The sequence below is a fragment of the Zingiber officinale genome, chromosome 11A, assembly GCF_018446385.1.
Source record: "Zingiber officinale cultivar Zhangliang chromosome 11A, Zo_v1.1, whole genome shotgun sequence".
NCBI lineage: Eukaryota > Viridiplantae > Streptophyta > Magnoliopsida > Zingiberales > Zingiberaceae > Zingiber > Zingiber officinale.
Window position 1 is genome coordinate 38,915,302 of NC_056006.1, and position 7,639 is coordinate 38,922,940.

Genomic DNA, 7,639 nt, shown 5'->3' on the forward strand with positions numbered 1-7,639 from the left:
AATGTGGAAGAAGATGAAAATTAGGGTTTGAGTTGTGTAAGAATGATTACTTGTCTTGCCAGTGGAGAGGATTCCCCTTTTTATACCACCTCACTTGACCTCCATAGTCATGAGGTGGAGCTCGGTTTATTGAAGTTGGTTATGAGATGACATAAGCACCACTTGTGAAAATAGTTTAAGGAATCTTTATTGTACCCCAGATGTACCTTGTTTGTCGTTTAGCAAACCTATACAAGCTTCTAGAAGACATTTCCTGCCAAATTAGTTAAGCCCTCATATAATCACAAAGTATTTCCGTATGACTTATATATGACAGAGTTTGTGAGAAGTCAAACGATGCGAGACTCGTTCGGCCTCTTTCGCTCTATCGGTCTTCACCCGTCGAGCACACAGTGCCTTGTCTGCTATGGGGCCATATGCCTCTTCTATTCGACCGATTGTTCTTGCTCGACCTGTCTTGGCCGGCTGGACTTAGATATTCGGTCGGTCGGTCCTTGCCCGCCGCACCTATACGAACATCGTTGTTCGTCTAATCCTCTTTCCCTCTTTACTAGAAAAATAGATCCATTCTTCATAACCCGTATCACTAGCTTCCCCCCAAGTCTAGTCGAATGAGGTATAGCCGACTGACTAGACCCAAGCCTATTTTTGTTTTTTTGCCTATCTTTGGTTATGGGCCTGCCATGGCCATTGCAGTGGTCTCCTGACCATTTCTATAGTAATTCTTGTGACTCCCAGTACAACAATCTCGTGAGTCTTTTGGCCCATTAAATAGGGTTGTGATCCTTCCTTCCTTCTTCACTTGACTCATTTCTTCACCATCTTGTTCCCCTTGTTGAGAATATGGATTTATATTTTCTCCTCTCGGAGCAATCCTCGTTGGAAGAGGCCAAATTTATAGATGAAGCTACTCAGGCTTTAGATATAGCTAGTTTCCGGGAGCGAGAACTAGAAGTACTCTTGTTGATTACCTAATCTTCAGCTCGGTGGCAAATGGCCTTGCGGAACAAAACTTACCGAGATTTAGAACTTCAGGCCAAAGAGCGGGCTACTTCGGGGGTTCAACAGGCTTCTGATGTATCTACGTTAACCCTGGGGGTTTGCGTAACTAGCCTGTTGGCATTGCGACGATCGCAGGATCTAGTTCGTCTGCGAGCTAAGGTGGACGCTCTGGAAGCAGAGCTCAAAATGTTCAAGTAGGAAGTGGATTGTTCCGTCATATGTCTGGGGGGGGGGGGTTGAACAAGATCGCACCTCCTTGTCCATGAGACCGCTCTACTTCCTACTTTCTCTCGGGCGCAAAAGAACGCACTAGCTCTTCTAAACGGGGAGGGGGAGGGGCAATTCGGTTGGATGACAGGTTTTTCATCCTACTCCCCTACCAGGTAAAATATTCCCACTTCTCCAACCTAGCTGGGTTTACCTTCAGTTGAATTGAAGTTTTCTGAGAAGTTTGATAGCTCATGTTTTAAAATATCTACTGACATTCCAAGGTTTAATGTTTTGGAAGGAAAATGTAATGCTATGTAACTAATTATGTCCAAAATGTGAAACTGAACGGTCTCTTGTATAAGACTGGATGATTTTCTTGGGTTCCTCTGGTTGATAAGAATAAACGAGCTTCTTTATTTGTTCAAACACTCCACTTTCACCCATTCCTTCATTTATTATACATAGGAAATTGAATATCTTGACCGGTTCCCTAACAAGGAGATAACGCCGGTAGCGCGATACGCAATGATATCGATATGAATATGACTCGTTCGGTTATATTCATTATAAATGCTCTTGTACGAGCTCGTGACACGCGTTCTCCAACCTTCTATGCTGATGCGCCCGGATACATGCTTCGACGCCCTTGCCCTGCCATTTCCTTTTTTCTGACAGATCAACGCCTCCCCTTATGGGCGTACTCTATATCCTACGGTGCTGGTTGTTAGTTAACATTCACCAAAACCCTAAACCCTTTATGCTATAGCCCCTTCGTCTTCTTCCTTGATTTAACTCTTTTCCGTCCTTTGTTGATCTCCTTCTTCTTCCGGCCTCTTCCTGTCGTGTTCTCCCAAAAGATTTCAGTAAGTGTTTTCCTTCTTTACTCCTACATTTCTCCATGACTGAAGAATCATTTTCTGCTTGGTATGCACAAACTCGCTCTACCTTTCGTGAATCTGATCGGTCTGCTCTCTGTTCCCGGTACAAGATTCCCCAATCCTTTCATATTATCGTCCCTACCTCTGAATCTCGTCCCCATCTCCCTCCTAAGAATTGTGTAACTTTCTTTAAAAATCAACTAGTAGCTGGTTTACGCTTTCCCATCTCTCCTTTTTTGGTAGAGATAAGCCAATATTTCGGTATTCCCTTACAACAGCTCGCTCCCAATGCCTTTCATTACCTTTGTGGTTTGTACATGCTCTTCCGCTTCCATGACATCCCTCATATTCCTCAGAATTTTTTCATGTTTTCCTACCCCAAGAAGTCAGATCCTAGGGTTTTCTTGTTTCAATCCAGACCCAAAATGACTTTTTTTCGAAGAAATATCTTCCTTCATCAAGGCCTAGAAATCGCGCTTCTTTTTCATAGAGTTTCCCGAACCTATCTCCTAGCCTTATTCCTGGACATCTTCTTTCCCTAATTTACCTGATGTGAAGGAGTTGCACAAGCTTCCCTCCTTTGCCACTTATTCCAAGAAGCTATTGGGTCATCAGTTCTACATTCACAAATGGCTTCGCGACGACCTCTTATATCTCTTTGGACTGAGTCCTGTCAGGGTGGAGCTCCGTGGCTCCCTTAGTAAGTTGCTATTCACTTATCTAAGTCTCCTTTTTACTAACTAAGCTATTTTTTGTTAGGCGCAGTGGAGGCCTATTATGACTCCATGATTGAGCAACAACTAAAAGCGCGAGACGAAGCGATCAAAGCGAAGGAGAAAGAAATTCTTGCTGCTTTGAATCAACCTCCCTCCATAGAGATTCCTGCTAGTGTGGGTTAATCTTCTTCCGCCGAGGTTCCCACGGGTACAAAGGGTGCTTCCATTTCTCAAGCTACAGCCTCGGAGGATACCCTCAATGATTCCCGCATGATGGTAGAACTCCCCTTTCTAGTGTCCTCGGGGAAATCTCCTGAGATAGATCCTGCCCGAAAGAGGAGTAAGTTGACTATTGCCCTTTCTTCCAAGAGGGCATCTTCCTCCATTCCTGAGGATCCCCCCTATGGACACTGTTCCTACTTCTCCTAATCTTCGCCTTGCGTCCCTCTATCTGGCTCTTGCCTCTTTATCTTCCACATCCCCTTCCACTACTGTTGATAGCTCTGCCTCTACCCTTTTTGCTAATTTCCCTATTCATACCACTTTGACTACCCAAAACTCGACCTGTCTTATTTTTTATCCCCCTTCGGCTCAAACCCATTTATCTTCTGCTTCTTCCCTCACTTCCCCCTTTCCGATGATGCTAGGAGGGTCCCTTAGCACCCTTTGGGAGGAGGTGCGCCAGGCATATGAGGGAACTTCTCCTTCAGAAGCGGCCACTTGATTTTCTATTGAGGAGACAGGGGTAACAATATTTTCTTATCTGTATTTACCATATTTTCAGTGATTTACTGAGGTACTTCAATTGTGCAGCGATGGTTATTTAATTTGTGTCTATCCATTTGTTGGATTCTTCCCTTCGGGAGATAGAGATGTTAAGAGGACAAACTTCAGAATTATCCTCAACTCAGGCTGTTGAGCAGATAAACAAGTTATCTGCTGAGCTTCAAGAGGTTCATTCATCACTTCAGTCTGAGACCCAAAGAGCTGACCAATACAAAACTGAGGCAGAGAACTCCCAGTCTCAATTACAGTTAGCCACCACCCACAGTGATGAACTATCCTCCAAACTGGCAAAGCAAACGACCGAGATTTCCCGCTTATCTTCTCAGCTATAGTCTTTAAAGGACGGTCACGCTAAAGACTTAGCTGATCAGTTATCCCAGCTAAATTTGAAAGAGGATGCTCTAAAGGCCGCTCAAAAAGAGTTGGTGGATTACAAAGCTGATGAAGATGCTCGATTTGAGATGCGCCAAAAGGCCTTCTTTAAGTCTCCTACCTTCATGGCTCCCATGTCTGATTTCGTTATCAACAGCATGGATTTCATACTCAAAGAGGGGGTAGATCAACTAAAAAACTTGAAGTTAGTGATCGTTGATCCTCCTTCCAGCTTTCCTGATCATAGAAGAATATTGAAGAATCACCCCGCTAACTTCTATCCTCAATTTTTGTAATTCTGGAAGTGCTATGTCTTTTACAATTGGTCTTATGGTAATTTTAAAACTTGGTTAGATGTCTTTTGCTTATTCTTTAGTTGGTTTCATTCTCCGGGTAACATTCCCTTCACTCAGCCCTTCTTTTTAAGAACATTGATCAAATAATTGTATGTGTAAGTTAGGCATCCGCTTGGTCCTCCTATCGAGGCAGGGCGGACTTATCCAACCGACCCTCTCTTAAAGGACAGGGCGAACCTATAAGCTCCTTTCTTCTCGTTCGTTCTATATACTCGGATGGAACTTTCCCATCCGCTTGAGTTGTCTCACACTTCTCCTTGATTTTCTCGATCGTGCGGATGACCGTTCCTTCCATATCGACTAGGTACCTTAATTCACCTTTTTATTGCATTGACCTGGCTAATCTCAAGAATTCGCTCAAACTTACCTCCAGAAGCTTGTTAAAAGGTGGGTCTTCATCATCTTCGGGATCTGATATTTATTTGGGATTATTGTCCTGGGAAATGGCGCAACATAATCGCACTTCCTTTTGTGTACCCTCTGCTCTACCTACACTTCCACTGGTCCTCCTTCCGTCTTAGCGCTTTCATCTTGATCTGTGAATCATCTTTCCAAGCCGTTGTTTCAGGGGTTTTAGGAGAAAAGGACAAAAAGGAGATTAAGGGTTTTTCTCTTCGTCTTCCTCCTCACGCCATTTCCCCTATCTCCGTTCAACTAGCAACTCCAGCCCTTTTCTTCGGTCCTTCGCTGACGATAGCTTCTTCTTCCTCGGCTACTGAATGGTTCGCTAGCTACTCTTCTGACGCTAGTGAGGCGGAGGTTTGTGTGCTTGGCCTGGATTATGGCTTTCCTTCATATGTAACCCTTCCTACTCCCGAGGATCGCCCCCACCTTCCTCCTACAGGTAGCATCGCCGTCTTTTGGGAGCAGGTTTTAGCAGGCTTTTGACTTCCCCTACACCCTTTCTTTGTGGATGTAAGCTCCTACTTCGATGTACCCTTGAACCAACTTATTCCTCAATCATTTTCCATCCTATTGGGCTTCATTGATGTTTCCCAGATACTAGATTTCCTCCCACTCCTCGCTTGTTCAGTCAATTTTTCATTCTTCGTCAAGTAGAGGATATTCTTTTTAAATTTCAAAGTCGTCCTAAGACCAGTTTATTCTGCCACATTCCCCCTCAAGCAGAATGGAGACAAAAGTTTTTATTTTTACAACTTCCTTCTCCTCCCCCATACCCCATAGTCTGGCGACGGGTTCTTCCTCCTTCTCCCCCTCCGGAGACAAGGTCCATTGATCTAACATTCAGTCCTTCTATGTCAAAGCTACGAGGGGTCAAGTTTAGTTTGCCTCCATTGATCGTTGAAGGCTTGTTATTTATTTTTGGAATAAGCTCCGTGGACATAGAATTGGAGGCTTCTTTCAGTGAGTTCGATACTTCTATCCATGCTCATTAATCTCTTATTATCTTTACCTTATCTTCTTAATTCTTGTTTCTCTCAATTGATGCTGTTCTTCCCACCTTCATGTACAAACATCCGGGGCTAACTAACTCAGTTATATCCAAATTGGGCGAAGAACTACTACGGCGACGTCTGCTTAATCCCCGTTCTTCTTCTCTTGGACTACTTCCTTTTCATGACACTCCTACTGAGGCTAATGAATCTTCTGAAGAAGAGAGTCCCTTTATTGTCTGACGCACGCAACATCTTACTGCGAAAAACAATCGACCTCTGATTGTCATATCTGAGTTTACACAAGCCCCGATTACACTTGCCGAGATTTCCTACGAGAAAGGTAAGGGTCTAGCGCCCCCCAGTCGCTTTCGTCGTAACTTGGCCCTTAACAAGATGTGACCCGGTTTATTGATTTCTACAGTTCCCCCAGTTGTCTCCACTCCTGAGGTAACACCGACCACATTGGAATCTCCTCAGCTTCCCCTTACCCTCTCTTCTTTTCAGTCGACAGCGAGGGCCAAAAGAACCCCCTGTAAAAGGTCTTCTCATCTTATTTCTCAAGATACTACCGCCAACCACCTTCTGGATCCCGTCCTCTGGCCTTACCTTCCAACGTTCCTAACCCAAGCAGTTTTGTGACTCCCAACGTTGAGCCCGCACCTTCTTCTTCTGAGCCCTTACCTCCTTCCCCTGCTAGTTCCCTTCCTTCTGCTCCCCCCAAACTTCTGTTCCGCCAAGCCCAATGCGTGCTCTCTGCAATGAGGAAAAATGTACCCCCTTCTGCTTACGGGATCCTTCAATTGCATGACTCGATAGCTGGAGTTGGCTATTCGGTCAAGACTTTCTAAAAGGCAAGAGTGTTTCCGAACAGGCAGACCTCCACAATCATCAAGCTTCTACTGTAAGTATTTTGGATATGTCTCCTTATGTTTATAATTACAGTTTTGTAATTGTATTATTGCTTTTACTTAGTTCATAGCCTCGAGTTTTCACATGGGTATCCTAGCCGCTGAGTTAGACGAGGAGAATAAAATCTTAAAGGATCAAATAAAGGCTTTGGAAGCAGCCCCCCTTTTCTTTGGTGGAGAAGTCACCCGATTAAAGGAAAAGATAGACTCCCAGGCTCAACAGACAACCCTTCTAGAGCAAGATTTGCAAAATCATCAGCAACTGTTAAAGACTAATGACGAGGAGAAAAGGACTTTGGAGTTATAAATACAGAGTCTCTCCTCTCGGTTGAGTGTTGAGGTGGCCCTGAAAGATAAAGTCGTTTCAGATGCCACCCTCAAGTCTACCTTGTTGACTCAATTTGGGACTTCACGTCCTTGATCCCTCAATTCAACTCAAGAATTAGCCTCTCAAAATTTTGAGTTGTTGCAACTACAAGAGAAGCTAAAAGCTCAAGCCTAAGGGGCGGATTTTTTATCTAAAGAGTTGGATCGTGTTAAAATAGAAAGGGATAATTTTAAAGCCACGTCAGAATGCCTTACCTCAGAGCTACAAGACTATAAGATAGATGAGGAAAAATGTTGGGAGAGTAGGCGTCTGGCGTATCTTGCCTCCCCTGAATTTGGAGCTGAGTTTGCCGGGCGTATCATCGGGACCATGACTGGCTCAGTTGAAGGTATTCTTGAGTGACTGAGGGAAGGAGGTTTTTTACCCCAAGAACCTCCTCCCTACTTCATAGATTTACGGCGTCTCAAAGAAGAGCTACCCAAAGACTTGTTTAGCCGTTTCAAATAAGGGTTGAGTGTATATATTGATCATGGGACAAAACTACTGGTACCTTTCCCCATTGCTCAAAGATTATGCTGATGTGTTTCAGCCTTATTTGTTTACCCCTCACTTACCATCTCCTCCATGTTGTAAAGTGGATTTACCAAGATATTTTTGTAATAAGCAAAGTATGACACGTAAACATG